At 45.6% G+C, this 26,942-nt stretch overlaps 1 protein-coding gene across 1 annotated transcript in view; it reads right to left on the bottom strand.

Annotated features, from left to right (window-relative positions):
• The window catches only part of ank1a (ankyrin 1, erythrocytic a), a 371,228-nt gene that overhangs the window by 74,014 nt on the left and 270,272 nt on the right, over positions 1 to 26,942 (bottom strand). The gene's annotated exons all lie outside the window — the stretch shown is intronic.

Below are 26,942 nucleotides of genomic sequence, written 5' to 3'. Positions count from 1 at the left end.
GACAGATGTAACTGAAAAGGTCTACCAAAAAAGTTCCAATTGTCTCTGTGATAACCAATATAAGCCCCAGCAACATATAATCTGAATAGGAAAGTATCTCAAATGTATTTTTTTCAATAGTGTCAGTAGTAAGCAGGTTAGATGTTTTGTTTTGTTTTCAATAGCGTCAATAGTAAGCAGCTTAGATGTTTTAAACATACTGTAGTGTGGCTTTTCCAGTAAAGAACACTTAAAAATAAAGGTTCTAAAAGGGTTCTAACCAGCAATGCCATAGAAGAACCATTTTCTTTGTTTTTAAAAGAACCGTTGCTTTGTTATCTTTTATAACCTTTTCCACGACAAAGAACATTTTGTGCAACATAAAGGTTATGTGGATGATAAAGGCTCTTAATAAAACAATACTAGGCCACGTTCACACAGCACCAGAATACAGTTGTCAGTCCTGTATTTGAGTCCTTAAAGGCGGGGTAACCGATTTCCGAATTACGCTTTAGACAATTGAGTCGGGCCGAGTATCAAAACAACCTTGTAGCCAATCAGCAGTAAGGTGCACAGTGCACAGGACGGACATTAGCCGAGCCGAGCGCTGACGAAAGCGAAAGATGGGGGTAGGGGTGTGTTTGTTTTGGTGATTTGAACATCAACAACAGCTAAGAGAAATCGGACACCCCGCCTTTAAAGGTATACTTCACCAAAAAATGAAAATGCTGCCATCATTTACTCATCCTCAGATTGTTCCAAACCTGTATAAATGTATTTGTTCTTCCATAAACACAGAAAGATATCTGGAAGAATGTCAGATCTCATGCCTCACTGACTCCCATAGTATTTATTTTCTCTACTATGGCAGTAAATGGGAATGAGATCTGGCATTCTCCAAAATATCTTTCTGTGTGTTCCTCAGAACAAAGACATTTATACAGATTTGGAACCATCTGAGGGTAAGTAAATGATGAGAAAATTTTCATTGTTGGGTAAAGTATCACTGTAATATTGTTGTGTTCACACGCAGTTGGGTTATTTATGGGAGTGACAACAGCATTCTATAACTGAACACCTGTACATTTTCGGCACTCACAACCACATTTATGGACAAGCCCTGCTGTGTGAACAGAACCGCATTGGACAACTAGTTGTCTGTCACATCACCCATCAACCCAGTTGTTACAGTTTAACTGTTCACCAGTAGATGGCAGAAGCATCAATATGGTTGTCAATCCTAAAAATCGACAGTGTGAACGTGGCCTCGGGTGTTGTAGTCAACAAGACGACCTAAAAATAACCAAGGTGGGACACGGTCAAGACCAAGACCAGAACTCCTTAAATTCATCCAAAAGACCCACATAACCCTATAAAGTTATAAAATAATTATAAAAGTCACCGTGGAGATTCATTGAGCAGAATTTTGTGTATTATTGATGATGATATTAACATCATATTCAACGCTTATGTTTTATTACCCACTTAACATATTACAATGTTAGTACAAGTAAAACTGCCAAAAATGTTACAAAAAAAAAGTATTATGTAGTATATGAAGAGTTATATAATAACCCTCTAGACGCCACCTCTGTCAAAAATGAGATCACAATGTTGAGTGAATGCTCTTCACACATAGTATACATTACTTAAATAATTTAGCCTCAAAACCCACTAAATACCACAATCTGCCCACTCTGAAATATCGATTTGTAGGCAAAAACCTCTAAAAATGCTAATTTAACAGGAATACAACATAGGTTCTCCTATGGCATTGTTTAGCACCTTTTTTTAAGTCAAGCTGCTTATCTAAAGGTCCCCCTTTGCTGAAAATCACGTTTTTATGGTTGTTTATGTCTTTGTAGCTAAATGTGGAGAAAGTTAACAGAATGGTTTACAGTAGTTTTAAGCCAGCAGCAAGAGCACGGGCAGCAGGTATGCAGTTGTAAAGGACTGTTGCTGCCCCACTGGTTATCAGATGAAACACAGGGTTAAAAAGAAATTTGACTAACCCCAACTAGGAAGTAAATAACCTCTACAGAACTGATGATTTGGGGCAGAGAACCCTGTACATATATACATGCTTTCTCCTCAATGCTCTCATTCTTAGAGTCATGGCATTTTGGCTTCCAACAGGCTGAAAATGCATGCAGCTAGCAAAGACATCCCATCAATATCAAAAACCACTGTTGTCATCAAGAAGAACAAAACCTTTTATATAGTACATACACAATTATCAACAATAGAAAAATACATTTATAGGAAAATTATAGGAAACGTTTTCCTAAAATTAACCTTTTCCTATCATTTACTTACCCTCATGGCGATCCAGATGTATATTACTTAATTTATTTATCAGAACACAAACTTTTTTACAGGAAATAAACAGGATTGAACAGGAAATTGTTAATGCCAAAAAGCATATAATTAAAGTATTTAATTGAAATCGTTGTTTGTTTTCAGCTGAAGAAAGTCATAACATGAGGGTAAGTAAATGGGGAATTTTTAAACCTCCTTTAACTTATTGCATGATTGTAGCGTTAATATTGAAACATATAAAATATACTTATTTAATCTATATATTATGTGCAAAAAAACTAACACACACACAAAAAAACACATTCTACTCAACATATCAATTACATGTCTAATGTAAGTGTTTTTTTTTAAAGGTAGATTTTTTCCTAGCTTTCTCTTTTAATTAGCACCCTGTGGTTCTTTGGCACTATCAAAAACATTGCTGTGTTTATCTGAACATCCTAATCAGCCAACAGCCCACAGAAGACAACCCTAATCTCATACCACTGAGTTTATGGCAGATAGAAAAATCTGTCAGAAACATTGTTTTTGTCATTATTTTAATAATGTTCAATGAGACTTAGTCACACAAAAATTACCCTATACCTTTAAAAAGAAACATCATAGCATATCAGTTATACATGCAACTGGATTTCTTAGACTCTTTGTGACCATCAAACCAGGCACAGGCTTGCGGGGTATCGCAAGATAAAAACACCCTGCTGACCTTAGTACTTATCAAACTGTCATTTTTCTCCGCTAATATCTCTGAAGACTTTGCCTTTTTTGTCACCGACAAAGTGGCAGCCATAAGCACTCAGCTCCACATGAAAAAATTATGTTGTATAGGACTACTTTTGTATTTACTATAGTAAACTGTAATTAAATGTGTTTTTAAACATTACCAGGCTAAATATTCAAGTATACTACATTATTTACTAGAGTTGACCAGTTCCATATAGTTTACAGTACACTACAATTTACTACTGTTTACTATAGTAAACACTAAAGCAGGGATAGGCAAAGCCACCCCTGAAGTGCCCCTGCAGATTCTAGCTCCAACACTAATCAAACACAACTGCATATCATTTCCAAGTAGTCTTGAAGACTTTGGTTAGATTTCTCAGGTGTGTTTAATTAGGGTTGGAGCTAAAATCATTATGTTGGCTATTAAATATAACTGAATTAGTGGTAATGATAAATGTTGTGAAGGAATGTGGAGATCAAAATGTAAAGCAATACAATAATACAAAGATACAAACAGTACCCAATAAGACACATATTTCAAACTTACAACATTAATGTCTCAGTTACGACTGTAACCTCCATTCCCTGATGGAGGGAACGAGACGCTGTGTTGAGAGACAGACTGGGGTTTGATCTTGAGAACCTATCATCTCTGAGAGGAATTTAAAATGCCAATGGGCTTTGGTGAATGGCACATGCACGCCAGTCCCCGCCCTGTGCATATGGGTATAAAAGGGAGGTGGCGTCAGCCATTCACTCACCCTTTGGGCTGAGGAACCTGAGAGACATCTCCCGGTCTCTGCAGCGGGTCGGCGAAGCGTTGTGGCAGACACAACATCTCGTTCCCTACATCAGGGAACAGAGGTTACAGTCGTAACCGAGACGTTCTCCTTCAGTCGGTCTCTCGACATTGTGTTGAGAGACAGACTGGGGACTTATCTTTACACGCCATGGCGCTGAGCCGTATCACAACCTCAAGCGGAGCGACACTGACTAGACTAGCGAGTCACGGGTGAGCGCTACTGCGAGACGTAATCTTCCAGTGGGATCAGTACTTAGGAGCATACCCTGAGAGGCTTGTACCGACGGCCATCACGGATGGTGGCGTTCGTCTCTATTAGCGAGACGCCACCCGGTGCCGTAAGGAACACTGGGGAAACAGTGCTCTCCTCGTTGAAGAGTGTGTTACGGAGGCCAAATCCTACTGCAAGGGGAGGTTACATGTGGAGACACCAACATGGTCTTACCGGTGGGGAGAACACATGCAAAAAAATGTGCCAGCCCGAGTAGGGGGGGCAGAACCCAGGTGGGGTAATCCACCGGAGGGGAGGTCACCAGTTCACCGACAGGGGAACCAAGAGTGAGGAATTCAACATATGGGACGACCCTGCAGGGGAATCACTACGTATGGGGAATCAGTCCGAGTATAGGGGTCCACCTGAGCAGGGGCGACTCTACCAGTACTGGACTTGGTTACAACAGACCGCTCCGCAAGGTCTGGTACGTCGCGAAGGTATTGGGCGTAGCCCAACCCGCAGCACTACATATGTCTGCCAGAGAGGCGCCCTGAGCCAGTGCCCACGAGGAGGCCATACTGTGAGTGGAGTCGTCTCTCACTGCAAGTGGGCACGGGCGATCTTGGGACCGCTATGCCAAAGCAATGGCACCCACAATCCAGTGCGCCAATCTCTGTTTGGAGACAGCCCTCTCTTTGGAGCGCCTGCAGGTTCACCACTTGGTCCCGAAAGGGAGTTGTGGGAACCTTGGGCACATAACCTGGCCGGGGTGTCAGGATAAAGTGAGAACTACCGGGACCGAATTCTATGCACCCATGCGACACGGAAAATGCCTGGAGGTCCCCTACCCTCTTGAAAGTGAAAGTGACCTATTAGTCAGATATGGTGACCCATACCCGAAATGTGACCTCTGCATTTAACCCATCCAGAGAGTAGTGAACACACGTACACCCGGAGCAGTGGGCAGCTATCACTGCAGCACCCGGGGAGCAAGTAGGGGTAAGGTGCCTTGCTCAAGGGCACCTCAGTCTTTACCCGCCGGCCCTGGGAATCGAACTGGCAACCTTCTGGTCACGAGTCCGACTCTCTAACTATTAGGCCACGACTGCCCCCCTCTTGATGGAAGTCATTGAGATAGTTGAGTATCCGCACGCCTTGCTCCCTGAGGGGCACTAAGGCAGCCTCTACGAGTTTGGTAAAAACCCGAGGAGACAGGGCCAGACCGAAGGGCAGAACCTTGTACTGATACGCTCGTCCCTTGAACGCAAACCGCAGGAACGGGTGGTGTCGAGGGAAAATGGAGACATGAAATTATCCGTCCCTCAGGTCGATTGCCACGAACCAATGTTGTTGACGAACTGAGCCCAAGATACGCTTCTGCGTCAGCATCCTGAACGGCAGCTTGTGTAGGTGCTTGTTCAGGAAGCGCAGATCCCGAATGGGGGCGCAGCCCCCCACCTTTTTTGGGCACTATGAAGTACGGGCTGTAAGACCCAGAAGACATCTCGGTTAGAGGGACAAGTTCAATCGCACCTTTTGCCAGAAGGGCGGAAACCTAGGCTTGAAGCACGGGAGCATTCTCTCCTCAAACCGAGGTGTGGAGAACACTCCGAAACCTGGGTGGGCGCCTGGCAGACTGGATCGCATAACCGAGATGGATCATCCTCTCTAGCCAACGTGACGGGCTGGTGCACTTGTGCCAAGTGCCCAAGAACCGTGACAGCGGAACCAGAGGGACGATCTCCTTCACCGTGCCTTGGAAGGCTGGTTCGGTGGCTGACAGAGTGGTCATCTCATACAGGGTGGAATTCCAGGGAGGTTGACGGCTCTGCTGACTTACCTGCATGGTGTTAATGCCGGCCAATGCAACGTCAAGTGGAGATTGCGGAAGGCAGCGAGAAGTTGTGTCACCCAGCGCACCGTCATATCGAGAGTGCTGCGGGGAAGCCCGGAGAGAGAGAAGCTCTTTTGAGAGAGAGTGGGCGCCCGGCCCTAAAAAGGGCCCGGCTTGGGTGGGGGACGTTGCCGGCGGCATCCCGCTTTGACCCGCCGGTGATGACCTGGCCGGGGGGGGGTCGGGCCCGTTGTTACTCTCAATCCCCTTGGCTCATCCCGTCAGGGCCGCTCTGTCTCCTAGGCGGGTTCCCAATGGGGTAGAAGCTCTCTCCCGCGGGGCTCTGCATCTCTGGCGGGCCGTCGCTTGGAGGGCCCCAGTACCAGAGGGGCCACCACAGGGGGGCGGGGCTGCTGGGGGGCAGGCTGCACTCAGGACCTCGATGACCGATAGGTGGCCAGGTCACGGCGGAGCAGTCTGCTTCTTCACCATGGAGAATCTCAGCCGGGTCGGTGCGCAGCCGGGTCGGTCTTCCCATCAACCAGATCTTAAAGCTTTGACTTATGACCCGATGGGTTGCCATAGCATTATGAACCTGATGGACCGCCATAGCATGGAGGGCAGAGGCAGTTTAACCCACAGCAACACGAGTGTCAAAGACTTACATGCCCTGGAAGGGAGCCTTGGTCGAGCCCTCCAAGTGGCAGAGTCTGCGGTGCAACGCGACTGCACATTCCACCTGGGGGACGTCAACATATCCCTTAGCTGCCCCACCGTCCAGGGAAGTAACAGCTCCTGAGCCCATCAGATGGGAGCGCGCTGAGAATGGCATGATCCATCTTTGTGAACTCCTCATGCACATCCAGGTCAGCCGCGAGGGCAAGCACGGCTGTCATCTCTGCGTCGCCTCGGAGGGAACTCCAAGGGGTCTCCGCATCCGATGCCAGGAGGTATCTGTCCGATGCTATGACAGAAAGTTCGTCCTCATCCCGTTGTCGAATCTATTCGCTATGGGACGATACACCACCGCCCATTTGGGGATGAGCCAGGTGAGTATGCCGGGGCACAGATGGTCCGCGAGCCGAAACTGGCGGAGTGACATCCATGGGAATCACCCCCGCTGCTCGCCGAAGCGGTCGACCTTGCCAAAGCGGCAGTCGAACTCACCTGGAAAGCAGACGGGGTTTCGGCTACATTCCGGAGAACATAGCCGACCGTGACAGCAAAACATGAATCAACGAGCCCTGCATCTGCATGCTGGAACCCCAACATGCAATACAGGTGTCGTGCCCGTCGGACTCGGGAATGAGTCTGTCATATCCAAGAACACAGCTGCGAGACATGCCCGAAGACAGTGCAGACTGTGAGAGGAAATTTGCTCTTTTAGAAATATCTGCGGCTTGCTGCCGAGATGCCCAGGGGAAGCCCGCTACCGAGAGGGAGAAATCCGCTGCTTCATATCATAAATGCAGCAGTCTGGAAGGAGAATTGTTGGAGAGAAGAATCGCTTGACATGTACCGTCATGCAGGTTCCGAAGAACAAAGGATGAGTGAATGGCCGACGCCACCTCCCTTTTATACCCGTATGCACGGGGTGGGAACTGATGTGCATGTGCCATTCGCCAAAGCCCATTGGCCTTTTAAATTCCTCTCGGAGATTATAGGTTCTCAAGATCAAACCCCAGTATGTCTCTCAACACAACGCAGAGAGACCGACTGAAGGGGAACCACTCCTATATGTCCTATATGAAATCCCCAGGTAATCTATTCTCAGTGAACCATAAAGCTGCAAGACGTGTGACAACAGATGCACAATTTCAGTTTGTGATCTATTAGAAGACACTGCTGCTTTAATGCATTGCATGTTCTTCAAAGCGGAATCTAGATTTTGTTTGCACTACACCACAACTTTAGCTGGAAAACAGTATTTAGCTACTGGACGATGCATCACTACTTCTGGTTAGATATTCCCTAAACACAATTCTCCAAAATTCTGCTTTCCAGTCATCCTACCACCTGTGCCCTCAGCCCTATCCCCTTTCAGCATCTGCAAGCTCTCTCTGCACCTGCAAACCAACACCCAATCCCTCAACGGTCAACAAGTAAAGAACAGTCTAACTATTACAATTATTTCCAAGGGCTCTAGAAAGGGTATTTAACCAACTTTTTGCTTCTCTCTCTCAGATACTGTAGACCTACCTGACAATGAACAGGCTGAAAATATGCATGCATATGCATGGATTAATAAAATATATGCCAAAGAATCTATGTCACACCCCTCCTGCTCTCACTCCATAGGTCGCTGACACGGCCTTTAGGACAGGAACTGAAACTTCACACTCTTTACCTCAACACACCTACAGGTATGCATTTCCTTTGACCATTTACCTACACTCTGTGCACTACATGTATAAATAGCTTTTAATCTAATGGCCTGATTAACATCCTAAAAATTACTTCTGTTTTGATTTTTCTTATGTTTGCTCTACACTGTGATTTCTTTGTTATAATAAACCTTAACATGTCTTATTATTGGCTCTTTAAAAAAGATGCTAAATGCTATGGATAAAACTGTGTGCTAAATAAATCAATGTATATATAAATGGAAAATAAGATTATATAGTCTTTAAGTAGTACTGAAAAGATATTGTGTATTTTTTGTTTGTTTAAGGGCTTTTAATGAAACTGAGGAAGAGTGAGACACAGACATAGACACACCAAAATATGCCAGAATACATTCACTAACAAAGAAAATGCCTACTTTGAGCTAATCTATTTGAAATATTTAAACAAACATAATTGTTGAATTCATATGTAATATACAAACATGAGAAAAAAATATCAGTAATAATAGTATTATTATTAGTTTTAATATATTTTTCCTTGACCAAATAATTCATTTAAAGAAAGGAAAAACATAACAATGGTTTTTCTGTGCTCGTCAGTCAAAAAACGACTTCTGTGCTTCATGCGGTTTTCCTGTCACATGCCATGCAGTTTCCACTGACAAATCATGCTAATATATATATATATATATATATATATATATAGGTGTGTGTGTGTGTGTGTGTGTGTGTGTGTGTGTGTGTGTGTATTATAAAGGGCATAACACAAGGAAGATAATAACATAGCATAAAGACAAAATAACAATTTGATACTTGCACTTCTACACAGGTATAAGGTAAATGTATAATATAAAATTCCCTTTACACAGATACCATCTTAATTTTCACCTAATATATTATGAATATGAAAAAGAATAGTGTAATCAATCGGCACAGTTAGATTTTTTAATAAGCCATGTAAATATATGTTATTCCAGAGCCCATCAAATTACATTTATGTAAAAAACTCCATGGTTATAGCATTCATGTCTTATGCCCTCCTAATACATGCAGACAGGATCCAAAGTGTATACTTGTCAAGCACCAAATGGAAATAAAAATGTCTGAAACTGCGATAGTTTAAATGGTTTACATTTTAAGAACTATAATCTTAAGTGACATGGAAAAGACAGACTGGCTGTGATTTGCACATTCTCTGACAGCTTTTAGATAAAAATCAATTAATTTCCATAACTTTTACAGGAATGCATAGGGAAATACATGTAGAATTTTGCTAGCACTAAGCCACCAAAAGTGTAGGGAGTAAAATAAAACATTGGTGTTGTATGTCCCCAATTGTCTGTCGGGCAAAGGATAAATAGATAATTCTGTTATTGATCAATGTTATTCATTAAAAAATTATTTTAATTGTTTCATGGTTAGAAATACTTATCACTGGTATGGTCAATTCACCTAAAATTGGCAGGTGTGGCTAAAAATAACTTTTGGACCCTGCATGCGGAGACTTTGGAATGAGGTATGTATAAGAAACAACTACTGTACTAGAGCATGTAAACAGAACTCAAAAAGAAAAAGGGTGAGAACTTTTTTAGGGTAGGAGACAGAGCAAGAACAAGACACAAGTGGGTAAAAACACCCCCTTTCTGTGGGGAAACTATGCATACAGCTGGTAATGGAGGGGGCTGATCACAGAAAAGAGCAATAACTTTCCTTTTGGAAAAGGGAGTGACTTGGGGGAAAGGGAAAAAAAATTGAGGACAGAGAGAAAAATGAGGGCCAGAGGTCAACATGATGTCTCTATGAGGCCAAAGGTTAAAGTGGAGGTGCACAGGAGGACAAAAAAGGAGAAGAAGGCTGGGCTGCATGTGACATATCGGGAAAAAACACAAAGCTTGGGAAAAAGGGACAGATTTAAGTCTTTGTCAGAATACATGGTTGACCTTTCCATTTTGCAGTGTATTGGTGAAGATTCTTGTTCATATGCTGTTTTTTTCATGGTTTTGATTAAGATAATACGGGTACATGTATTAACAACCAGACTAGTTAATTATTTTGACATCCATCTTAAACATGGTTGGCCCTTTATGCGCAGCAAAGACAAATATGAAGTTGAGGCAGTTGAATATGAGAATGAGGAATCAGCAAAATTGTATCTCTCTAAAGAGGAAACACTTTCAGGTGTGCTCTTTCCTTTCCCCTTCTTAGACAGTAACATTTTATGTCACGTTCATGTCATGTATGGATGACAGAAAAGGTGAAGCATCACCATATCTATTTTCTCCAGTTTAGATTTACGGGAATATTTGAAAAGCAAATACAGTTTATCAATGATTTCTTCAATGTTTATGAATTTGTTATGACAAAGAAAAGTCCGCCATGACCACCAGACAGGTTAAAAACATAATTGTGGCATCCAGATTTCTGAAATGACAAACAGGAACATTTTATAGTTTAGTTGCCAAAATATAATACACTTTTCTATTTTTATTGTTGTGAGTTTCTTGTTTAATGATTTTGTTCTTCACAGTGGACAGATGACTTCTTATCTTGTCTCCTCACATGTCCCTTCTTTTTACTTTCTTTCTGGCTGATCCTATTTTCCTTTTTTGACCCTATTTACTTTGTTAGCACATATTAATAGTTTTGTGGTAAGCTATTCATCCATGTCAAGTCAAAGAAGCAGAAACAGGGTGCTGATGCAGGCAGGTGAAAACTCAGCACTAATAACTAGTATTGGCCAGTTCGCGAACAAATCGTTATTCTGAACCGGTTCTTTTAAGTGAACCGGTCGATCCGGATCACCAAACTGGACTGAATCATTCTAAACAGGTAACGTCTCCACTAAGCACTTAATCGCAAATTGCTTGAATTACTTTCTGGCGTGTCTGACAGTGCCTCTGAATTGAAATAAACCATTTTATTATTCTGTTACTCCAACAGTACTGTACTACTAAGTGAAGTGGGGTGAAGAGAGAACCAATGAGCATGAGCAGCTGATACTGAGCAGTTTCAGATTACCAGTACACACTGAACCGAGAGTTGTTGGCGAGTGACGTCGGCATGTCAGGGCATAAAAGAATCGGTGAACCGGTCTTTTGAACCGGTTCATTGAAACGAACTGTCCGAAACATCCGGTTCCTGATACTTGTCTAGTTTCAAGTGAACCAAATAGCTTAGGAGAGGTTCGGAAAAGTATGTATGCATACATGTATATGTGTACTGTATATATATTTAAATTCAAGCCTTTAAAGTACAATGCTTATGGGAAGAAGCTGTTTCAGCTTACTAGAGCTGCAGCACATTATCCTGTACCTTTTCTTGGATGCCCAAATATTCTATGAGAAGGATGAGAAGGGTTCTTTAGGATGGAAGTGGCTCTAAGAGTTCATTAGTTAATTAGTCCCGCACCCGTTTCTGTTCTACCTAATTATGTTTCCTATTGTATTTAAGCCCTGTGTTTGCTTTTGTTCATTGTCCTTTTTTGCTTTGGTTAAGTTGTGGGTTTGCATCTGCCTCTTATGTGGATTTATTAAAGAACTCTATTTGGATTATACCTGCTTCGACGTGCAATTGTGTTATACAAGAAATTCCGTGACAGAAAACCGGACTGAAACAGTGAGCTGATATAGCAGCATTTGTTCCTTTTCGGTTATTTTAGTTTTTTGTCCTCCCCGGATGGCTTCCTCAGCCATCCAGTTGGTCATCACCGCTTCCGTGGAGTGGGTGCTGGAGAGACTTTCTCTCCGTCTGCCCGGCTGAGGACATCTCCAGCCACACTCCCGATCCAGAGTCCAGCCTACCATCACCCTGCTGCACGGAGCATTAGATACAGCCCACTGCAGACGGAGACCTGAGCCCGCCATGACACAAGTGCCAGCACGTGAGCCCACGACTGTGCCCATCATCGCCCCAGAGCCTGAGGCTCATGACACGTCTGACCAGGTGAGTGAGCCGGCAATGCACAGTAGGAGTCTTGGAATTCGAGGGCATAGAGGTAAGCCCCGCGCACGCTCCCACAGCAGAGGGTGAGCTAATACTGGACTCTGATGGGACTCCTACTGGACTCCTCCCCCGCAGGTCCCGCCCAACTCTTCCTCGTCTCCACTGGTCCCGCCCAGCTCCTTCTCATCTCTGCTGGTCCCGCCCAGCTCCTACTCATCTCTGCTGGTCTCGTCCAGCTCTCCTTCAGCAACCAGCATCTCATCGCCAGTCTTTAAGAAGGTGCCACCCAGCCTCCCACACTCTCCTCCTCTCTCTCTTCCATCCTGTTCATCAGCCCTGGGTCTGCTGGCATCTGGAAACACCTCTGCTCACCCTCTGCATGTGAGCGCCTTTGGGTCGGATGTGCTTCATCTCCAGCCACCAACTACCTCAAGGATGGAGTATCCCATGTCTCCGCCTCCAAGACCCGGACTCCACCTCGGCCCTCCGACCCAGCGGCTACACCTTAGCTCCTGCCTTCCTCATCTCCACCGTGGCCTGTCATCCCGCCAGCTCCACCAAGCTCCCTTGTCCCTCCGGCTCTGCCTTGGTCAGTTGTTGACCATCCGCAGCCTTGGGACTCCAATCCTCTGGCTACACCTCATCACTCCGCCTCTATGGCTATGTCAGGCTCATCCTTCCCTCCGTCTCCACCGTGGTCTTCCCGATTCCCGCCTCTGTCTCGGTTTCCTGAGCCGTCTGCTGCGCCTTGGCCCTCCGGATCCTCCGTCCATGTCAGTCGGCCCCCTGGTGTCGTCAGCCCTTCATCCACCATGGCTCCTTCCTCCGTCGTCTCCACCGTGGACAATCGTCTTGGCAGGCCACTGGACCACCACCTGGCACCACCTGGCTCCTCCCGCTCTGGGCTCCCTGGCTCCTCCCACCATCCACACCACCCTGGCTCTATGGACTATTTGCTGCTACCTACCCCTTGCCTGCCCCTCGTCCACCTCCTTAGCCCCCACCCTCCCTCCTCTGTTAGGAGGGTCTGCATATCACGCAATTTTGTTACAGGGGGAGGGGCACCATTGATTTTCCTGCCTGTCTTTATTTTCCTGTAAAGCTGCTGTTGTTCATGAGCCTTGCAGCTTCCAAACCAGGAAATTATGCTGTAAGTCTGAATGCTTTCAGGGGTTCCCCTATGAAAGGTGTTGAGGAAATGAATGGGGATACATGCTTTTCAAAGTCTCCTAAAGGGGTGTAACTGCTGCTGTGTTTCTATGATGACTGCTGTGGTGTTAATGGTAGTGGTCAAGTCATCAGGCAAATGAACATCAAGAAACTGGATGCTATTGATCCTCTCAATGGTAGCACTGTCAATCGTAAGAGGTAAGTGATGGTCATTGCCAACCCAACAAAATAAAATCCCAATATGTTTGTTTTGTCCAAGTTGAGGGTGAGGTTGTGAAGTCTGCACCATGTTGTAAGCTTCTACAACCTGTATGCAGACTTGTTTGAACGGAGAAAGGCTGTGCAGTGTATAAGAATACGTTTACACAATGAATAAGTTTATCCTTTGCATTTTTTAATTGTATTATGCATGCTAGGCCAGTGGATCGTAATGTTGCACTGTAAAGAAACACCATGTGCCTGCGCACATACGCATACCCTATTTAAAGCCAAAAGTGATTTTAATGCACTTTGTCAGCATGTTTGTGTGTTTATAGTTCCCTTTCTGTCGGTCTCTCGACGTTAAGTCGAACCGACAGATGGGGTTTGACTTGAGAACCTATCATCTTCTGACTAATTTTGAAAAGGCCAATGAAATTGGCAAATTAAATTTGCATGCCGGACTCCACCCCGGATATCTGGGTATAAAGGGGAGCATTCGCATTTGATGAAAAGACTCACTCAAACTGCTGGATCCTTACGACATGGTGCAGCAGATTGTCCCTTGGCAGTGACTTCCCCTGGGCATCTCGGCAGTTCCAGAGGTGTTTATTTCTAAAAGAGCAAATTTCTCCAGCGTGGCATGTCCCGCTGTTCTCATGGGTGCCACACTCTCATAGAGGAGGGGGATGGACACGATGTCTGCCTCAAGTGCTTCGGCACGCTGAGGCAACGTTTGTGGATACGTCCTGCCCGCACTGCGGGTGGATGATGATCCAGACGTTGAAGTCATGGGTGGCTGTTTTCTTATGGACCCAGCCACCACCTCGTCTGCTTCCCGTCCCGTGATAGCAGTGGCTTCAGCCCTGCCGTCCGCCACGGTGAGCAGCGAGGGTGATATGGGGATTATCGTGAGTGCTAATCCGTCAACCACAGGCTCGCGGACCGTTCGCACCCCGTCTCGCTCGTCTGACCATTTCCCAAGAGCCGGTTCAGTCTTGTTCGTCAGCCACGTATTCGGAAACGGTGCATGATGAATATGAGATGTCGAAAGCAGCACCGGAGGGTGACCCACTGACTTCCGACCCCACTGATTCCTGGAGCTCCCTCCCTCGGGAGGTTGAGCCCAGGAAGTGGCGGCCGTCGAGATCTCAGCCATGCTTTCCCGGGCCACCGCGGGCATTGGGCGGCAGTGCACTGTACCGCCTTCCCCAGCGCTCGCGGGTGAAAATTTGGTGCCTCGGGTCTGAGCGCAACTCCAAGCCGTGCTCGGCCCCAGTACCATTTTTTCCGTAAGTGCATGAGGAAGCTTAGTAAGACCTGGAATGCCCCCCTCTCGGGGCGTTCCCGTCAAACTAACTTCGTCGTCCTTACTTCCCTTGAGGGGGGGGCAGCTAAGGGCTACGTCGACGTGCCCCAGGTGGAGCGTCGACTCTGCCTCCCACCCGAGGCAGGTAAGCTTTCGGCATCTCTGGTGTCGAGGGCTTACACTGCCACGGGCCAAGCTGCTTCCGCTCTGTACGCCATGGCCATCCTGCAGGCCGAGGCGTTAAAGAGCTCCTCGAGGGTAAGACCGGTTCTGGGTTGGACGATGTACACACTAGTGGCCCAGGAGAGACACCTGTGGCTCAACCTTGTGCAGATGTGTGAAGCTGAGGAAGGTCGCTTTCTCGACGCGCCAACTCGCAAGGGGGGCTGGTTGGTGATACTGTCGAGAGTTCTCGGCAGTAAAGAAGCAGACCTAACCCCCCGGGGGATTGCCCGCCGCGACCCGGCCGCCCTTCTGCCGTCGAGGTCCCGTGCGGCATCTGCTCCCCAGCAGCCCCGGCCCTCTTCGACGCCGAACCCGGCTCCACAGAGCGGCCCTGACGGGACAAACCTAGCGAGATCGAGACCACATCGGGCCTCACCCCAGCCATTCCATTACTAGTCGGTCGGTCTGGGATGGTTCCTGCCCCGTCCCAGCACCTGCTGGGCTCCTTCGGGGGACTTGCGCCCATATTCTGAGTTTCCGCTCTCTCCCCCAGGGTTTTTCATCAGCCGCTCTCACCCTCCAGAGGACGAGATGCAAGACACAACATCGGGCATACACTCCAGCAGCCCTCCGCACTCGATGGTGCACTGAGCTGCATTATTGCCTGGCAGGTAAGTCAGCAGAGCCGATCTCCTCCCCGGGGGCCCCACGGCAAGGGATCTGCACTGCCAGCCATTGAACCATACCACGGGGGGTGGATGAAGCAGATCGAACCCCTAGTTCCCCTGTCTCGGTCCCTGGGAGCCAGACTAAAGCTTCCCAATCCGTCACGGTGGCTAGGGAATACGATCCTTCTCGGCTACGCGATCCAATTAGCCAGACACCCACCTGGTGGGCATGGCATCCTCGGTGGGGGTGATACCCCTCGGGTTGATGCACATGAGAACGCTCCTGCACTGGCTACAGAGTCAGGTTCCCTGGAGAGTGTGGCACACCGGCAGTAGGCGTAGGGTCATCACGCCTCTCTGCCGATGCACCCTAACCCCCTGGTCTTTAATGACCTTTCTGCAGGTTTCGAGGCACGTCGTGGTGACGACGGATGCCTCCATGCAGGGGTGGGGTGCCGTGTGCAACGAGCACGCAGTGTCGGGTCGATGGACGGGCCCCCGCCTGCCTTGGCATATAAACTGCCTGGAGTTGTTGGCTGCTGCTTGCACTGAAGAGGACGCAACCTCTTGTGCAGGACAAGCATGCGCTGGTCCGGTCGGACAGCACAACTACCGTGGCGTATATTACCATCAGCGTGGCATTCGCTCACGACAGTTACCACAATTCGCCTGACGCCTCCTCCGGTGGAGTCAACAGGGGACGAAGTCCCTGCGAGCCACACACATCCCGGACAACCTGAACCAGACAGCCAACGCGCTCTCTCGTCAGATGACACCTCGCGGAGAGTGGCGACTCCACCCCCCGCGCAGTCCAGCTCACTGGATGCAGTTCGGGCGGGCACAGGTAGACCTGTTCGCCTCCCTGGACACCACCCATTGCCCGCTATGGTACTCCCTGCCCGAGGCCCCCCTCGGCACGGATGCCCTAGCGCATAGCTGGCCGCGGGGCAAGCGGAAGTACGCCTTCCCCCCAGTGAGCCTCATTGCACAGCTCCTGTGCAAGGTCAGGGAAGAGGAGCATCAAGCGCTACAAGTTGAGCTGTACTGGCCCAACCGCACCACCCCCGGTGGTGGTTGAGATCATCACTCAGGCTGGTGCCCCTGCCACTAGGTGGCTGTACACCTTAAGTGGCGCCTCTTCTCGTCCTGGTGCTCTTCTTGAGGAGAAGACCCATGGAGTTGCTCGATCGTGAATGGTTTGTCCTTCCTACAAGAGAGACTCAAGAGTAATCTCTCCTCTTCCACACTGAAGTGTATGCAGCCACCATTGCCGCTCATCACGAACCAGTCACTGTAAAGTCTCTGGGACAGCACGACCTGATCATTAGCTTCCTAAGGGGCACTGAATCCGTCTCGTCCGCGCTCCGTACCCTCTTGGGATCTAGAACGGTCCTGGCAGGCCTCCAGAGGCCCCCCTTCGAGCCCCTAGGAGATTCCGCTCTTTCTCTTACGATGAAGACGGCTCCATAGGAGATCTACAAGCATTCTACATGTCCACTGATTGACTAGAGTTCGGGCCTGGAGACTCTCATGTTATCCTGAGATCCCAGCCCGGCTACGTGCCCAAAGTTCCCACCACTCCCTTTCGGGACCAGGTGGTGAACTTGCAGGCTCTCCCCACTGGGGAGGAAGACTCAACCCCATCCGTGTTGTGTCCAGTACACGCGCTGCGCCTCTTACTTGGACTGCACACGGAGCTTGAAGAGCTCTGAGCAGCCCTTTGTCTGTTTTGGAGGTCAGCAACAGGGGAGAGCTGTCTCCAAACATAGATTGGCGCACTGGATTGCGGATGCCGTTGCTACGGCGTACCGATCCCAGGCCGCCCGTGCCCGCTGGCAGTGAGGGCACACTCCACTGTGTCAGTGTGCTATTTCCGCCTCCCTTCTTCCCCCACCGGGTGAAGAATAGGCATTTCATCCATCACTAAGCACTTCCTGGTGGCAGGCTGGGTGGAGCAGCCTGCCTCCGTAGGGCGGGTATCAGCTGAGTTATCTGGCGTATAGCTCTAACCGGACCTAGTGCCCCACAGGAAGTAACCCCCCAGCAGGGTGGTTCCGTCTGATGTATCCTCATGATCTGGTTCCCATCTTGGCAACCCATGACCTCCCGTAGGTGGACCTCCACCTTGCGGTACTCCCTTGAGTCCGTACATTCCTCCCATGAGTTCTCCCCTGTCGGCGAGACCATGTTGGTGTCTCCATTAAACTCCTCCCTACGGTAGGAAGTGGCCTCCATAGCGCGTTTCCTCAGTGAGGAAATAGCGATTCCCCAGTGGCCCTTGCGGTGCCGGGCGGCTTCTCGCTGTTAGAAAAACAAGGCCTCCGCCCACTCTGGGACCCCCTACCTCTGCACAGGATGGTTACAATTTCGCGCTGGCGCTCACGTCTGACACGCCTAGGCCAGTCAGCGTCGCTTCACTAGAGATGGTTACAAGGCACAGCACCATGGCGTTTTCGATAGGAACCCCATCTGTCGGTTCGACACAACGTCGAGAGACCGACAGAAAGGGAACGTCTTGGTTACCTATGTAACCTCTGTTACCTGATGGAGGGAACAAGACGTTGTGTCCTTCATGCCACAATGCTGCTGCAGCAGTCGAGAGATGCTCTCGGGCTCCTCAGCACAAAAGGTGAATGAATGCAGCACGCCGTCTCCCCTTTATACCCGGATATCCGGGGCGGAGTCCGGCATGCAAATTTCATTCGCCAATTTCATTGGCCTTTTCAAAATTAGTCAGAAGATGATAGGTTCTAAAGTCAAACCCCATCTGTCGGTTCGACACAACGTCTCGTTCCCTCCATAAGGGAACAGAGGTTACATACGTAACCAAGACGTTTGTGTAAGTAAATACTATGTCTCCGATGGTCGAAGTGGTGCAGTAAATCTACTTTTTACTGGAGAAATGATAATAAGTATGTCACCCAGTACAAACATACAACATGGAGGCTGCCATTATTATTTTAGGAATACTCTGCATGCCTACAGAGTGATTGCGTAATACGCATGCGTATGATGTCATTGTTTTTGGAAAACGTTTTCAAAAACTTGCACAATCAGTCCTGTTTTCAAAAGTTTGCGTATTCAGTCCTCCAAACGTTTTCGTGTAAATGTACAGCCTAAACACATACAAAGTTTTCAGTTTTTAGTTGAAAACAGTCTCGTGTAAATGGCCTCTATGTCTCACTCCCAGATTACAAAAGGAGCGGCAAATACTATTGTAACAGAGGAATACTTTGTAGTGTGTAAGTCTCACTTTCTGGTCTCTGGACCCACTCAAGCAACAGATATTAATGTAACAGGGAAAAGCTTTGAGGTGTGTAAATCTCACTCCCTCATCTGATGATCAAGCAACAGATGCTAATGTAATAAAGGAAAGCTGAGCCGTGTGTAAGGCCCTGTTCATACCTGGTATTAAGATGCGTTTTGGTCGATCGGATCACAAGTTCTAATGAGTTGTGTAATGTGTGGTCCCTTTAAGAGTAAAATTCCTTTCCTTTTTCCCATGTGCCAGAATAACGTGTGCTTCAGCTCGGAAGCTACATCCTCTTCTCTAGCGGACCATTAGTTCCCCCAGTTGACTTTTGTGTCTCAAAACAGTTGCAATATTTACCAGTTTGATTTTCTTAATATATTACCTAGAAAGCCTCAGGAGAGGTGTTGCGCATCTCTCAGGAACACAAAGCGTGGTTTCATTTGTAAATGAATAAGTTTCTTGAGTAAATCAATTGGGTAAACCAATTAATCAGTGGCTCATCAAAAAGTGTAATTTGCTGCATTCCTGAACTAATTCAGTGATTTCAATGAATAAATGACATTAACGGCCACCTACTGGCAGTTTTTGATTCTTCAAAGAATTTGAACAGTATTAGATTTAATAATAACAATCCTAATAAATTGGTGACATTTGCCCAAAAAAGAAAATTCTGCTTATTTACATTTACTTACCCTCATGTCGTTTCAAACCTGAATTATTATTTATTTGGGGAAAGTAAGATATTTCTTAAGAATGTTGGTAACCAAACTGTTTTGTTCTTTAATTATATACAAACAAAAATTCAGCTTCTAAAAAAACAAAATTATGGCTGTTTTCGCTTCCGAACATCTGAAGCTACTTTCTGTATTGATTTATAATGGCTTTAAATGATATTTTGGCCCTTAATGTGATGTGTTTTTAGTTGTGATTAATTAGATTAATTAATCGCCACATCATGTAATTAATTAGATAAAAAATGTAATCACTTCATAGCCCTAATATATATTGAACCAGTATAGAACCATATATAACACCAACTAAAACATAACACCAACTAAAATGTTTTCTGTAAACATAAAACACATAAATAACACTTTTTACTTAAAAATTTAGTCTGCTAATGTAGTCTCACACAAAGCATGCTGGAAACTGGAAATCCTTGTCAACTAAACATGCTTGTTTAAAAATGAAGTTTGCACTACTTATTTATAATTTTAATTATTTAGAGCAGGGATCCCTTCACTGCAGAACGTGACATCAAGGGGGCAAGGTTGGAACCAGATCCAGTCTCCTCCCATTGCATTGTGTTTGGTCGATACTGGATCCAGTCTTTTTCCACTGCGTTTTGATTGGTCGACAGATTTCTGCAGCAGTTTTGCCACACACACATCATATTCGTGTTGTTGCTCTACCATTGAGTCGTAACTAAAGTTATTCTTTTTACGGAAAACAAACTTGCTGAAGACAAACGTTATTTATTAACATATTTTAATAGCGTATTTGATTATATTTAGGGTAAGGGTTTGGGTTAACAAATATTTAACTGTGATCATTACTTACAGCCATACACTAAATGATGGCATTGATAATAGTAAACTTTGGCGACCACGGGTTACAACTTAGTCTCTAAATTGTGGCTAAGTATAAAGTGGGAGGTGTTGGATCTAGATCCAACCTCGCCCCCTGGATCTTGTGTTCTGCAGTGAGGACCATCTCACCCTGCTCCTGGAGGGCTACCGTTTGGCAGACTGCAGCTCCAACCCAAGGCAGTCTGCCTTGACAGAAAATTGTGTAGTGTGTGATGGGCAAAGACTCTGATTTTTAGCTTCAGACTATGATTCTAACCAGCCGGAGGATATGAAAACATGCCTGATATTTTTTGAAGATTTTCAGGCATAAAGTGTCTAGCCACCCAATACCACATTTAAACAGATGCATCAGAGACATATCTCTTTTCTGTATGCGCAGTGCAAGATATCACAAGGATGCACGTTTATTTAATCTTGTTGCCAGACCTTTCAAGAAAAGTCTGTGAACAAGTGTAAACCCATAATAAACCGAAACAAATCTAAATGCTCTGTACATTTGTTTAATGAGCATAAGCCAAACAAGTCCAAAGGACGGTGTCTGATATGTACTGTACGTGCGCGTCTCCAGCATGTGAGTTCTCTGTTCTGCAAAGCACCGCATGCTCGCATCATTTAAACGTTTACGTCATTTATTTTCACCTCACTGCCTGATATATACTATAGCAGTTTATTAATATTATTTCTTTACTTTATACCTTACATATGTGAGAGAAAACGCATATTTTCGAAATTATATGATTTTCTATCGATTTCGGTGCGTTTAAATGAACCGAAGAAGCTTTTGATCCTGCTAAACTTATGTGGTAAGACAAGAATTTAATGTAAAGCTTAAAGATAATGTTTATTTAGCTATGTCAATAAATATCTGCATTAAATCCTTTATATTGTGTCGAAGTCTTTGGTTATTTATGTAATTTACTTCAGTATCTAAATAAAATATCTGATTATGATGTACAGTGCTGTGTTGAGTTTTATTAATCGTACTGTGCTTTATACATATTTGAATAGAGAATTACTCCAATTAAGCATAAACTTGAATTTTTAACGCACAGATTAAATCACAAATTAATTCCTCCATGTGAGGGATTATAATTGTTTAAATGAAATTAGAAAAACGATTTTAACAACATGACTGTTTGGTCGTTAGGACGTGCTCATCACATCTCAGAAACGTTATTTGGTAAGATACTGTGACGAATATGATATGTTCCAGGGCTGTGTCTGAAATAGCCCCCTATACCCTAAAATAGTGCACTATTTGAGGGGACATCCATTTTTAGTGGTGTCCGAATTCATAGTGGACATTACTGAGTGCACTCATTCAATCCCATGATGCATCATAATAACCATTGTACAACTGATGTACACTCACGGCTAGCTGTTAGCCATCTATCATGAGGCTCGTGCTGAATGAATTCCTGTGTCTCGGGAGAAGATGGTGCCTGCAGTGTGAGTGTCCGAATTTACTCACGTTTACATGTTTTCATCCCCTCCTTAAAGTGGACTATTAATGAACTAATGTTCACCACTGTAAGGAATTAGTGAATGAAGGTAAAGGGGGCGATTTCGGAAACTGCCCAGGTATGTCTTCAGGAGGTAATCACCACTTCCCAGCAACATCCAATTTTACGTCGTCACAATGAATATGGGAATCACAAAGTTGCATCACTGCAAGTGATTCTTATGTGTATGTGCTTGAACGTACACAAATGATGTTTTAATTAACTAAGCTCGGAAGGAGCAGATAATCAACCCAGCTTGTCCACTATCAGCAATCACAGCATCTATCCTATCAGCACAAGAGAAAGTTTCTACAAATAGACAAGCTGTCTTACCTGCATTCTCTCTACAATCTCCAAGCATCCTTCCACCACCCCGGCCCCTCACCATGAGCCCGTTTTGTTCTCGCAGGGATAATACCGGGCTCAGAGCCCTCTCCCCGGACAGCACGCCACATACGCATACCTTATATCATTATAAGTGACTTATAATGACTTCAGGAGACATTCCATTCTATTATTATAGTAGGCCTACATGAATATGTAAATAGGTCATACATGAAGTGCCACGGACCACTGACACGAGAGTACTGACAAAGGTACAATAATAGCTATAACAACCAAGTAAACACGAGACAGGACAACAAACAGAGGAACACAATGAGAATATATACAAAGTCTGGGTGATGAGGGAATGACAGCTATGGTGATTACTGACAAGACACAGGTGCCGGAGAGTGGGTAATGAAGTTCGAGGGGGAAACACGAGGAAAGACATAGGGGAACCGTGATAGAACTCGGGAGGGGGGGGCATCCTAGAGACTGACGGGGAAGATGGGAAGCCTTCATGACAGTGCTACAGCTCAGGCAGCCACGGTGGTGCAGGAAGTTCAGGTGGCCATGGGGATGCTGCCCGCACCGGGAGCCAGAGGGGAAAGGTGACAGAACCGGGGAGGGGGTATGGGCATCCTGGAGGCTGACGGGGAACACACACTGGACAGGACGGGAAGCCTTCTGGACGGTGCTACTCCTCAAGCAGCCACGGTGGTGCGGGCAGTTCAGGTGGCCATGGGGGTCGTGCCATCGTGGCCGTGATGCTGGCGTTGGGAGAGCAGGGGACGATGGCCGCCGTGGCTGTGACACTGGATCCAGGAATGTAGGAGACGATGGCCGCCGTGGCTATGAAGCTGGAACCGGGAGTGCAGGAGGTGACGGACGCCGCGGTCGTGGCGAGGAGGCTGGAGAGACTTAACACAACCATGGTGTATTGAGGGTATTTGCGGTTGCCGGTCCTTGTGGCCATGTTCGTCCTGACACTTCCCCCCACCCAAAAAAAAAATCACTTGGGGAAAGTCCAGGGATGCGGTTGCCGCCCAGACGTACACTAGAGCCACAGCCACGACGGCCACCGTGGTAGAGTCTGTGGAAGCTTTGGAGGAGGAGCCGGGGGAAGCCTCGCAGGAAGAGTTGAGGGATGGCTCAGGAGACGGCTCGGGACAAAACTCTGGAGAGTGCTCGAGGCATGCTGGAGAGGGGTCGGGTCCATGGCAGTCTGGTGGTGGCCCAGGTCCAGCAGTAGCCAGTCTACCAGGCTGAGTTCGGGGGTGGAGACACCGGTGAGTTTGCCAACAAAGGGGCCCTGAACCTCGGGCCCGGAGAGATCTATCAGGTTGGGGAAAGAACCCCCCGCTAACAATCGGTACTGGATGATCAATGCTTAAGTCCCCATCAGCCATCAGCTTGGAGTACTCGATTTATAAATTCCTCCAGCTTATACTCATCCGCGTCGGGAAACATGATGAGGACGAGCAGATCAGTCAAAAACATGCGTTCAGAATGGGATTGCTCCAACTCACCGGATCACACACCTCAACGAACTCAACATAACTCTCCAGAGTCCAGCCATCCTCTCTCAGATCCTCTCTGGAGAGAAGATGTAATACATGTTTAGGTCCTGTCTTCAGTCACGGACTGCTACGGACCACAGATGCGACTGACGGTAGAAGGTATTTTTAATAACAATAATAACTATAACAACCACGTAAAGACGAGACAGGACAATAGACAGAGGAACACAATGAGAATATATACAAAGTCCAGGTGATGAGGGAATAGCTGACAAGACACAGGTGCGGGAGCGTGGGTAATGAAGTCCAAGGGGGAAACACGGGGAGAGTCAGAGGGGAACAGTGACAAAATGTAAGTTCAACTATATAAAATGGCATACATTTTGTTGACGGATGCAAGAAATCAAAATTTCACTTGTTAAAATAGCACATACTGTAGCTAAGGCAAGGTAATACACTAATCATTAGGTAAGACACAGGTAGGAGACTGTATTTGACTGCATGTTTAAAGTGACCAATGAAAGGAGCGGAGACATCAGCCATTGCCCCACCCCCAAAGTCTTAAAAGTCAACTGTTCTGTGCGCTCGCGTAACATAAATGAGCTCTCGAGATGGTGCGTTTCCGCTTGTGAAACTGTTCTGCGCGTTTGGGTCACACACGCGAGTTTAGGGTCTGAATAAACCCCTTGCCCCACTTGTTAAAAGTACGGAGTCCGCGAGGTCAACTGTCTGAGAAAAAGAGATCCGAAAATCTGTGCCACAGTTTTGTAATTTGTCCCCTTGGTTTAAAAAACTTACTCACAGATGTTTAAACTGTTCCCTCATTACCAAATCATGCTCACAGATTAACAACCTGTACCAAAATCTGTGCCCTGGATTTTGTAAACTGTACCCTCAATTTTTTTAATTTCTTCCCACAAATTCAAACCATACACATAAGTACAGTATCACTTGCAGATTTGTACAAACAAAAGACCCGTTCTTGTCAAGTATATGGGCATGCATGTTTTATAAGTGATGCTGAGTGATTTAAAGGTGTATGTGTATGGATCATGTTTATGTATATGCAAGTGATTTACATGCGCGTATGCATGGAACAAGTTTATATATAAACGGGAGAATTTAAAGATGTATGCATGCAGGAAGTTTATATGCAAATGTTTATCAATGTATATGCAACAATCGAGTAAACTTTTAAAGTTTACATGCATTTGCAAGTTATTTATTTTATTTTGTATATGCATGCTTTAATAACAAGATGTTTTGGTATGGATTTCATATTAGTATGCACATGTATTTCACATGTATCTGCTTGAACATCCAATAGTATACCTATATATGCAAGTTTTTTATATGTATTCATAAGCAAAGTTTGATTTAAACCCTATACGGCGCCTCATACTCGGGAGCTAGGGAGCTGATTGAGACACAAGAAATCTCGACAGAAGCTCTGAGCATTTGACCAATCACAAAAGACTGTGAAACGGAAACTCGAGAATATGGTAAGGGGCGGGACATTTCTGACACACGTCTAAGTGGGTGACCAATCACAACAGACTGGGTCAGCTTGACCAATCAGACCATGTTTGAGAGAGGGAAACAGCAGGAAATATTCAGCTGTTTTCATGAGAATGGAGACAGGGTCAGCTGGGGCCCGTTTCAGAAAGGAGGTTTAGTGAAAACTCTGAGTATATCAACCCTGAATTGAGGTAAACTCTGGGTTTTCTGTTTCAGAATGTGAGGTATGTCAAACCCGAGAAAGCGGGGTAAATCAAGCCCGTTTCTAAAAGAGAGGTAACTTATACTCAGAGTCAGTAACCATAGTAACTTACTCTGTGAACCTAACCTGGTCGGGAGCAGGTTTTCTTTGGTAAACCCAGAGTTTCTATCGATCTCCTCCCCCTTTTTAAAGAGCAAGTGGTGTACCTCATTCATTCTTTCATTAATACGGTCATTCATGGCACGCATTTTGATCACACAGAGACCATCTCAGTGACTAAAATGTCATGTGTGCTTTTATAGAGGATCCTGTGAAGAGGCTGCATTAATTCATATGGATGTTCTTTGATTTCAGGAGAGGAATTTAGGACCTGAGTGGAATTTTGTCATTTCCCTGTGCATTTTTATTAAAACTGTACCATTTTTTTTTACAGTGAATTAGATATATCAAAATATATCTCATCCATCTTTACATCATGCAGAAATTAAGCGATAAAGGTAATAAATAATTAATTTAGACGTGCAGCCATTCCTACCCAAAACTGCTCCGAGCAGGGTTCGAATCGATGATCAGTCTGACTTTGACATGAGAGTTTGACACACTAACAAGTGTCCTATACACCATGACGTCTCACATGCCTCACTAGAGTACTCATGAGGAGTGAGAACAAATGTATTTGTGCTGTTTCATTCATTTATTCATTCATTTACTGATTTATTTGTTTGTTTATTGGTAGATTTATTTTATCAATTTATAGTTAAGTCATTTACACATTAAAGCACATTAGTAAATCCACTGTATGCAGAGCGGAAAAGTGTTCCTCGCTCTCAAGCGCTTTCTGCCGCCATGTTGCTTGTGATGGAAAATGTAGGAGTTCAGAGTTACAGTAATTTAACACTTACTATAGTTAATCTCACACAGGATTGGGTTTTATTTTATAAATAGTTGGTGTCAAAACAATAGTGTCACTATTGTAACTCCTACAGTGTTGTGGAACTGGCACATGTTAACTCCTAAAGATTGATTAAGGAACCCCCTCCCCCACCTTCAGCACACAGCAAGTCACTTTTTTAGTTATGCAAATCTCAAGCTCAAGATCATATTTTTTTGCCGTAAGTGGTAAGTAAATGTAAATGGAGGCTGACGGTTTAAATGTTGATTAAATACATTTTCAGTAGTTACATTTGAGATTTGTGAGGTTTAATGTTTTTAATCTCTGTCAGTATCGAGTTTAACATTAAAGCCCATTGCACATTGAGTCCGAAATTTGCGTCCGAAATTTCCGCACGTTAAAAAATAGATACGACCTCACGTTGTGTCAATCACATTTACACACTGCCTCCGATATTTTTGTCCATCATAA

This window comes from Triplophysa rosa, linkage group LG2 (assembly GCF_024868665.1).
Source record: "Triplophysa rosa linkage group LG2, Trosa_1v2, whole genome shotgun sequence".
NCBI classification, from domain to species: Eukaryota; Metazoa; Chordata; class Actinopteri; order Cypriniformes; family Nemacheilidae; genus Triplophysa; species Triplophysa rosa.
This window is presented reverse-complemented; position numbering and strand designations above follow the sequence as displayed.